This window comes from Protomyctophum parallelum (assembly GCF_964188405.1).
Source record: "Protomyctophum parallelum genome assembly, chromosome: 11".
In the NCBI taxonomy this organism is placed as follows: domain Eukaryota; kingdom Metazoa; phylum Chordata; class Actinopteri; order Myctophiformes; family Myctophidae; genus Protomyctophum; species Protomyctophum parallelum.
The window spans coordinates 37,608,268-37,619,172 of NC_139707.1; positions in this window are offsets into that span (position 1 = coordinate 37,608,268).

Sequence of the window (10,905 nt, forward strand, 5' to 3'; positions counted from 1 at the left end):
TTGCTATCGGCCTCCCTCATAGCCTAAGGTGTTCCTTTTCGCTCTGTTTTCTATTCACATCATCATCATCCTGTTGCCTACATTATTTACTAAGCTACTTGAAAGCAGCACATTGGTACTTGAAATCCTGAATCATAATTGCTGCATTGACCACGTTGACATGGTTGTCTGCTCATCACAGGTAGCGGTGTAATGGTGATGTTCTTTTCTCTGTGGTACAGCATTTTAATGATTTCACGTGCACGCAAGTACACCAAACTAAGTCTGGTGACGCGAGGTTAGAGCCATACTGCTGTGTTGCTTGCTTTGAATACTTTGTATGTATGTGGACGTCCACGTAAACAGTTAAACATGTTAAAGTAGCCATTTGATTTGGGTCTTTTGCGTCTTGAATCTGTAGCGTACACGCGCATGCACCGTGCCGTACCAGCACGTCATTTTCTGGGGGTCACCGTGGTACCCCGCGCAACTAGCATGACACCACTGGTCACAGGAGAAGCGTCACAGAAATTATGAAAAGCCTCGCATTGTGAGGCGTTGTGATCTTGTAGATCGTCTATTTTCACAATATTTGTCTGTGGAACCGAGTCAAACAAAATGTATTACCTCAACTCGTACAATTCCAAGTGCTTGTCAGGGTGGGGGGTCAAATATGATTACTATTGACATTGGCATGCGGCAAAGACCCAGCAATCCCACAGTGCACCACAGCATGCAGCTGAGTGACACTTACGCTGTTACCCTGTTAAGCAGCAAGTAACCTGTGGAGCTTTTGACATTACTGAGGAAATGTGAGAAATAATTAACACAAGCCTCACCTGCTCATTTAAGTGCAATAGTGCATGTAGAAGCACATTTTACACGAGAGGGTGTGCGTTATTGTGATCTTTGCACGCCAGTGAAAGCATCACTGAAGTGCCAATAATCACGATAACACACACCCTCGAGTGTAATATTGCAATTATAGAACAGTTACCATCACAATACAAGTTATAAAACACATCAAAATGTATTCATATGGTGGGACATTTTCTCTCTCAAAAGCACAACCTTTCTGTTCAGCACAGCTGATTTCTGTGTGATGTCATGCTCGTTTTAAGCATGGTGTGCTGTTATGCTTGTTTGAAGCACGGGTAGTTATTTCAACCAATCGTTTTGTCAGCACTACCTGCTGTATAATTGTCCATAAATACCCCCCTTCTACTCATGGATGTAATGAAAATACAAAGGTTTACTAATAAAAACTGATTAATGTAGTGCTCTTTAGGACTAATTGTGGGCTTTTGTAGCTTACAAATATCTAGCAATTAAGCATTGTTCCGTTTGTACTCATGCTGATCAGTGTCGATTTAATAAAAACATTCATGCTGGCCATGTGAAAGTCGTAAAAGATTAAAGCTTAACCACTTAATCAACCGTGGTCTCCTCTCCTAGGTGTGTCTATACTTGGTCGCCTCCATTCTTCCCTCTACACACCAAGGGCTCCATCTCGTGCAGGAGCCCTATCTCCTTCATTTTGGGATTTAGTATTGTGTAAGAGGCGTTCCCCCGTAAAATATGCTATCTTGTGCCACCACCTAAATCATTAAAACACCTTCGCTACTCATTACATTATGCATTACATTATGCACATGTTTGGGCGTTACGCAATTTAAACCAATCAGTGTGCCAGCTGGTGCCATTCCCTTTAAGAGATCTATTATCCATAATCCATTATGTCCTGGATCTTGCCTTATGGAAGAGCAACGCGTGCTGCCTTGGAATGCCTTGGAATCCTCCCATTGTATGAATGAATGAACCATTGTAAAGCGCTTTGAGCGCTATAAAAATGCAATTAATTATTAATACACTTATATTAGATACAGAGGGTTGTTTTGTGTGTCTGCCATCCATTCCGCCACCCTCAGTCTCCCGTGCCGTTTATTTTTCTTTCTCGATCACACACAACCATGTGCACCAAAAACTCACAGCTCGCTCAAATCTGGACAATTAAAAAAACGTGCTGTGTAATCTGTAAACTTCGGTCTTTCATTTGGTATACAGGTCGCGAGTGTACTGCCTCTCTATGAAATGGTATCAAGTGAAAACGATCATTCGGGAAATCGGATTAATTAAACAGACTTTCTGAACTATGGCGAAATCACATTGGAAATTACACCCATCTAGCATTTAATTGCCTTTCATTTGGTTGACACAAGTATCGGCTACGTGTTACTGATTATGGGGTATTTTACATTATTTTAAATCCATTACATATTTGCTGCGTAATGGGGTCATGAGGTGATGAAACTGGGTTGTGTGGCCGCAAGATAATGCACAGTGGAAGCTCCTAAATGCGTAATTCACGGAAAATGTTTATTACTTGCGGATAAAGAATGGCACACGACCGAGCCACAAATCTCTTCACAGAAAATGCGGATCTACAAACTCACAACCAAGCTCACAACGCGTTGCATTTCGACCTGTTATGAGCTCGTAGTTTTTGCAGATTGTTCACCTATTATGGCTTGGCCTGAATAGGGACTCTACAATCAGGCGTCTTCCCAGACTCACTGAAGACTGCTGTAGTTAAGCCCCTTCTCAAGAAACACAATCTTGATCCCTCTGTTTTGGGTAAGTATCGACCCATTTCAAATCTACCCTTTCTGGGCAAGGTTTTAGAAAAAGGCATCTTTCATCAATTGGATGTGTTTCTACTAGGGATGCACCGAAAGGGAAATTCTTGGCCGAAACCGAATACCGAATATAGGAAACAGTTGGCCGAAAACCGAATACCGAATAGCCGAATACAGCTTTGTTGTAAAGCTACCTGATTATGGCAAAAGACATGATTATGGATTTTCATAATCGATTCATCTGGCGATTATTTAAACGATTAATCGGATTATGGCGCCTTTTTTGCAATTACCTTTAAAAAAATGCTTCAAGTTATTGTAGGCATGTTGTAACTAACAATAAAGACAATAAAAATGAATACTCCTTCAAAATTCATATATTTTTTTTTTTAACTTTGTTTTTATTAAGGGTTTTTCAGACACATAATCAAACAAACAGAAACAACAATAACATGGTACAAAGACAAACTTCACAACGAACAGACATAAAAACAAAAACAAATAAAATAAAAACATAAAGTTAAAATAAAACAAACGGATCATATGAATGCAGTTACATAATAAAGAAAATATAATATTAGAACCTTGCTTTGGGAATGCTTTTTAACTTCTCCTTTCCATCATTCTATTATGTTTCACCTCTTGTCCATTTATACAACGACCATTTTTCCCATCTTTTTTCATAGAGGTCTACTCTTATTCTTATCTTGAATGTCAACTTTTCCATGTCCTCAATATTGTCCATGATGGCTCGCCATTGTTTATAGCCTGGGATGTCAGTTTTGAGCCAATTTTTGTAATTGCTTTCTTTCCAGCAGCTAGAAGGATTTTGACCAGGTATTGGTCTCTCGACTGCACAGATTCTTCAATAAGACCCAAGTACATCACAAGGCAAGAGCAGGGAATGTCATATCCTATTACCTCACATATAGCTGTGTGGATTACCAGCCAGAAAGGTTGTATTTTTGCACAATTCCAGAAAACATGTGTATGGTCAGGGTTCATGTGGTTACACCCTCTCCAACATGGTTGTTGGCTCTTAAGCTGTTTGCTCTTAATTTGGGGGGTTATAAAATACCGTATTTGGTTTTTCCATGCAAATTCCCTCCACTCCTTTGATTGGGTTGTTGTCTGGTGTTTTTCCCACATATCTTCCCACATCTGATCTGGAATTTCCTCACCCAACTCCTTTTCCCATTTATTTTTAACATATACAGTGGATGTTTTTTTGGAATCCATCAAACATGAGTACAAAACAGATATGGCTTTGGGTGTGACTCTACCATATGCCCGTTCCATAATTCGTATTATGGGGTGTATTTCTTCCGTCGGTCTTTTAATGTTTTTGTTATAATAGTCTCTCATCTGTAAATATCGGAAGAAGTCCTGATTAGTCAGGTCGTATGTACTTTTTATTTCTTCGAAGCTTTTCATTTCTCCTTTTTGAGTCAATAGGCATATGGCTGTCACACCCAAATCCCTCCATTGCTTAAACCTTGAATCAAACCTTCCTGGTTCAAATTTCTTATCATATGAAATCCATTTCAACATACCCAGTTCCTTTCCAACCTTCAATTGTTTCACTATAGAGTACCATGTAGTTAAAGTAAAAGATGTTATTGGGTCCAGGTCTAATTCACTCTTCACGTTCGTTTGGATCCCTCGTTCCCCTATACTTGCATGAATCGGGATTGTAAACCCTTTTACCTCGATGTCCTTCCACTTAGCTATATACGGTAGACTGCACCAGTTAAGGAGTGGTCCCAATTGTGCTGCATGGAAGTACTCCTTTAAGTTCGGAAGTGCCATTCCCCCTTTATTCTTTGGTAATTGTAACGTACTATATCTTATTCTAGGTCGTTTTCCATCCCATATAAACCTTGATATAAGTTTATCCCATTTTGTGAATTGAGTCGGAGGTATAGGGATAGGTAATGATTGGAATAAATATAGCAGGCGTGGAAGGACATTCATTTTAATCGCTTGTATCCTATCACTAAACCCCATTGGATATGTGGCCCATCTTTCTATATCTTCTTTTATGTTATCATCAATTTCTTGATAGTTACTTGCATATAATTTGGACAGGTTTTTAGTTATGTTTATGCCTAAGTACCTAATTGATTTTGCCTCCCAGTTTATATTTATTTCCTTGAGTTTTTGATTCGGCCTACAGTTGAGCATGAGAATTTGAGTTTTAGACTTGTTTAATGTGTAGCCTGAGTATAGACTAAACCGATCTAATGTTTGCAGTAGGTGTTCAAATGATTCCAATGGATTTTTTAAGTGGACCAATACATCATCTGCAAAAAGGCTCACAACATGTCTTTCACCATTGATTTCTATTCCCGCTATATTTTCGTTGTCTCTTATCATCTGGGCCAGTGGCTCTATAAAAAACGCGAATAGGGAGGGGCTTAAATTGCAGCCCTGTCTACAACCTTGTTCTATTTCAAATTTATCTGTCAGAGAACCATTTACCTTTATTCTAGCTGTCGGATTAATATAAAGCGTTTTGATACACTGAATTGCTTTTTCATCAAACCCAAATCTTTCCAGTGTTAGGAATAAGAACCTGTGGGAAACTTTATCAAATGCCTGAGCGGCATCCAGACTAACCATTGCTGCAGGAATGTTATTATTCTTTATTTTGTGCATAATGTGTAAAGTTCTCCTAATGTTATCCTGCGTTTTTCTTCCTGGGATGAAGCCACATTGATCTTCGTCGATCATGTCTGAAATAAAGGATTGAATTCTATCTGATAGGATTGAGGTATATAGTTTGTAGTCGACATTTAGTAGTGAAATTGGTCTGAAATTCTGACAAAGTGTCTTGTCTTTTCCAGGCTTTGGTAAGACTGTAATTACAGCTTCCTTCCAAGAGGGGGGGGTAGAGCCATTTTTTTTAATCCAGTTAAAAGTGGAATGCAACACTGGGGACAGTTCACTTGCAAATTTCTTGTACCATTCTGATGGGAATCCATCACTTCCAGGAGTCTTGCTAGTCTTTGATCTTCCTATTGCTGTAGTGATTTCATCCATGGTTATAGTTTTGGTTATCCTTTTATTTTCTAGTTCACCAATGCTAGGCAAGTCCAATTTATCGAGAAATGCTCTGGTTTCCTCTTCAGAGGAGGTGGGTGATTGGGCATACAGTTCTTTATAGTATTTCTGAAAGATATTCTCAATTTCTCCTTGTTTGTATTTTATTTTATTTGTTTTAGGGTCCATCAGTTTGTGAACTGTTATATCGGCTTGCTGTTTCCTTAGGCGTCTAGCCAATAGCCTCGCTGCCCTAGGGCCAGCCTCATAATAGTTCTGTTTAAAGTACCTCGCTTTCATTTCCACCTCCTGTTGGAGAATTTTATTGATTTGTTTTCTCACCTCAGTCATTTGTGTGAATATTTGTCTGTCTGCTCTTATCTTATGTCTTTGTTCCAGTGTCTTAAGATCAGATAATAGCTGCTTATAATTAGCCAGTTTTTCCTTTTTCATTCTGCTCGAAATTGCAATTAACTTCCCCCTGATAACTGCCTTTAGGGCATCCCATAGTATTGCTGGAGTAGTTTCACCATTATCGTTATCAGTCAAGTAGTTCTGAATGTCGGTTCTGATTTGTTCTACCACCTCGTTATTATTTAACAGTCCAGCGTTTAACCTCCATATTGTATTCCTCTTTCTGTCGGATAAACAGACCTTCATGTAAACGGCACTATGATCAGACACATCTGCTATTCCAATATCACAACTCTGGATCAATTCTCTATTTTCTTTTTGCGTATAGAAATAATCTAACCTGCTGTAGACAGAGTGAGTCTGGGAGTAATGACTATAGTCCCTTTGAAGCGGGTGGAAGTCTCGCCAAACATCAACAAAACCCATTTCTTCCCACGTGTTTTTGACTAATTTTGAGATGGGCTTTTTATTCCTGTTCAAGCTAGTGGTGTCTAAGTCATAGTCAATTACAACATTTAGGTCTCCCGCACACCAGCAAATTCCTTCTGATTTCAAAGTTATGATGTCAAATAATGTTTTGAAAAATTGTTTATCGCTCTCAGGTGGTGCATAAATATTAACCAACGTCACTTTTGTCTCCTGAATTGTTCCTTTAACAATAATATACCTGCCTTCTTTGTCTTTTATTTCTTCTTGGCATTCGAACTTGATTTGGTTAGAGATCAGGATCGCCACTCCTCTTTTACGGGTATTGGTATGCGAACTGTAATATGTGTGCTTATAGCCAAATTTCTTCAATTTTTCATGTTCTGATTTGGACAGGTGGGTTTCCTGAAGAAAGCTTATTTGTGCTTTTTCTCTTTTAAGCTTGGTCATAACTTTAGCTCTTTTAATCGGGTTTCCCAGACCGTTGACATTCAAAGACATAAGTTTAATCTCCTGTTTCGTGGTCATATTTGGTTATAGAGTATTCTGGAAAATTATTATGATGATTCCCTCTTAGGTTCCTGTTGCATTCATATACAAAGATCAAAGTAAAGCTGTAAACCCTTTCAACTATATACAAAAACGAAAACACAGATACATATACAGATGTAGACTTCCAAAAAGAGTTGTCAACCTCCTCCTCCTCTTCTTGTTGACCCTCCTGTGGTTTTGTGGGGGAAATCCCTTTGTTGGGAAGGGGCCCCCATCTAGCATTAAAGTTTACCCCTAAAGGTTTACTCATACTAGAATTAAAGTTGCATCACCTCCCTTTGTACCAACTCAAATTGTTCTATATTCCTTATTGGTAGAAAAACAAAATAAATAAAATAAACGTTGAAGGATCTAATAATATGCTTATTGCCTCCCTTCGTATCACACATGTTCTCACCCTTCTATTTATCCACATATGTACAAATCAGTGTCCCTTTGATCTTATTTATATTAATTATTCCTCAATCCTCCATCTACAATGCAGATGGACGACTGGGGAACACACATAGCATATGTAGACAAATGTTGAAAAAATAAAAATTAAACACTTTTTTTCCCCCCACCATCAGTCACCCTATCCCTCCCTCCCCACACACACACACACACATACACACACACACACACACACACACACACACACACACACCAGGGGCCGTATATATAATCCACCTTAATATGTTAGATTAAAGCTTCAGTTCTCATACATAATGGTCTTCCTTGAGAGACAAGTGAATCACCTCAACCCCCCTCCCCTCCCCGTGCACACACACACGTGCGCACGCACGTGCGCATGCACACATCAGGGGCTGCACGTATAATTCACCATGATGTTAGAATTAAACTTCGGTTGTTTAGTACTTTTAGAATACTGGCGAACTACACCAACCCTCTCCTCCCCACATACACACACACCCCCACACACACACACACCACCCACACACACACATACACACACCACCCGCACACACACACACACACACACACACACACACACACGAGAATGCAAATATCACACGTTATGTTTCAGTCCTTTCTTTCATTGATTTAACTCACGACCCTATATGTTCCCTCTCTTGGTTACTTATCGTGACTGTATGCTTGCAGCCGTCCTCTCGCCCTTCTCCTCCATGCCGCTGTCCGATCGACTTGTGTCCAGCTGGCCAGCCTGGCATTTCGCAAGCTTTCGATGAGCGTGGTTTCTTTTCCGCCTTCTCTCGTGTTGTTTCTGTCGCCGCCGTCCGTCGCTTCTCCCTCTCCGCCGGCAATCAGACCTCTTTTCCGCATTTCCTTGGTTGCTTCTTCTGCGCTGTGGTACACCACTTTCCCGGTAGCCCAGTGGATCCTCATCTTGTTGTAGGGCGTGTTAAACTTGATTCTCGGGCTTTCCGCATTCAGGACCCTCTTGACTTCAGCGTAAGCTTTTCTCTGCTGTAGTACTCTGTCCGTGAAATCGTGGTCGAAATAAATTCTGTTCTGCCCGTACATCACAGTCTTCTTCCCCCAAGCCGTTGATAGCACTGTCTCTTTCACAGCAAATTGCTGAAAGTTAATCACTACTGATCTCGGCGGCTGGTCCGGGTTCCTCTTCGGAGCCAAGGCTCGGTGAGCTCGCTGTATAGACAGTTCAGTATCCACTATTTCTTTTCTCAGCCAATCGTTGATAAATTTCACCATCGATTCACATTCAGATTCAGCGTCCTCTGGCAGGTTATATAAACGCAAATTACATCTTCTGGAGTGTGATTCAACGGCATCCAGCTTGTCTATCATCATTTGACGTTCTTCCAACATTTGTTGCAAAGTGTGGTTTACTTCGGTGCTCCATTGTTCAACCTCTTCTGTGCGTAGCAAAGCGCCGTCCATCTTAGCACGTTGCTCCTTCATCTCCGTGTCGATCTTGGTGAATCTTTGCGTGAGATCTCTGTTGAATTCAATCAGCTTATTATCCATCTGCGTCGCGATTTCTTCTTTGAATGTTCTCAAATCCGTTTTCACCTCCTGCCGTAGGGCGCCGAGCTGACTGTTGATAGCGTCCAAACTAGCCTGGAGGGAAGCCATGCTAATTTCGTTAGCTTCGGGTGTTAGCGTGTCCCCTCTTGTGTCTTCTTCTTGGTGTGTTTCCTCACTTTTCTCGTTTCTTCTTTTGTTTCTCCTTCTCGTGTGCATTTCTCGTTGACCGTGGTTCTTGTTTTCTACATTTACAAGTATCTAGCGTGGCATAAATAAGTTGGCTGTGGGAGCTCTCAACTTTATGCGACCGTCCTGTTCGTCGCCATACCGGAAGTCTCCCAAAATTCATATTTTACCCCCTTTTTAATACAATTTGATTTCATTCCTTGTACTTGTAATGATACTGTAATCTGTAATGTTGACTGTGTATAGCTGACTGTCTTTCTTCCCATTTCTATCTCTGGGACCCCAATTTATTTTTATTTCTATTGTAAAAATCAATGTAAATTTTGAGAGTGTATTTGGTTCCATTTTTGCACTGTGTTACAGACCGGCCCCACTTGGTTTACTTCCTAACTATCTATAATTTAGCTGGAACTCCCACTATGAGAACCACTGTCCTACACAGTGTGTGGGCACGCGCACGCACGCACGCACAAACACACACACACACACACACACACACACACACACACACACACACACACACACACACACACACACACACACACACACACACACACACACACACACACACAATAGCATGCTAGCTGATAGGGGAAAACGTTCTTATTTAGCAGCCATATTAGCATGTTCTCTAGGCTCTAGTATCACATATGCCAAAGTTAAACAGCACTGAACAACTTATCATTGTTAAGCAAAACGTTCACGGACGTTCTGCTTCTGCTTTTGCCCTGCCTGTGCCCACTTCAATGCGCTGCTGAGATTACACACAGGTGGAACAAATTTGAGGAGCTAACGAGCAAGCTACTGCTAGTGTTCGTCGTAGCCTGCATGCAAACTCACAGATTCAGACATTGGGGAGCATTTTTTGTCATACAACAAAAGAATAGACAGTGGCGGTGCTCACAAATACCATGTTTTGGGACCTGTTGATGAGCTCGCAGATTTCGCGGAGCGCATCGCAGCCACAGCACAGAGCAACTTGACGCTGTGTGTGTGTGTGTGTGTGTGTGTGTGGGGGAGACTGAATTGGGAGAGAGAGAGAGGTAGATGCGGAACGCTCTGGTTACGTTCAAGACAATCGCGTGTTGTGTTTATACCGACCCGGTGTTTTGACTATTCGGTGATATATTTTCGGCCTATTTGAGCCGAAACCGAATAGGCCGAAAATACATTTTTAGCCATTTTCGGCCGAATATTTTCGGTGGCCGAATTTTCGGTGCATCCCTAGTTTCTACAGAACAATAATGTGCACAACAAATTCCAATCTGGCTTTAGGAAAGGTCACAGCACAGAAACAGCACTTGTAAAAGTAATGAATGATCTTAGGGTGTCTGCTGACAAGAAACATGTATCCGTTCTCTTACTTCTAGATCTAACGGCTGCATTTGACACGATTGATCATTCAATTTTAATACAGCGTCTGGTGCACTGGATAGGCCTATCTGGTACGGCCCTTTCCTGGTTTTCCTCCTACCTATCAAACAGAAGTTACTTTGTCAATCTAGCCGAGTTTGACTCAGACAAACACGACATCAGTTCTGGTATTCCACTAGCCTGGTTAATAAACCAGACCGAATCAGCCGTTGGCAAAAAAAAATTGCCTACCGGCGGATTTCGGTCTGGAGAGGCTCAATTGTACGCCCATTTTCTACACACGAAAACGTGTGCGCCCAATAGGGACACGGTATGCAATATGGGCGGGCTTTGGTACAGTGACGTT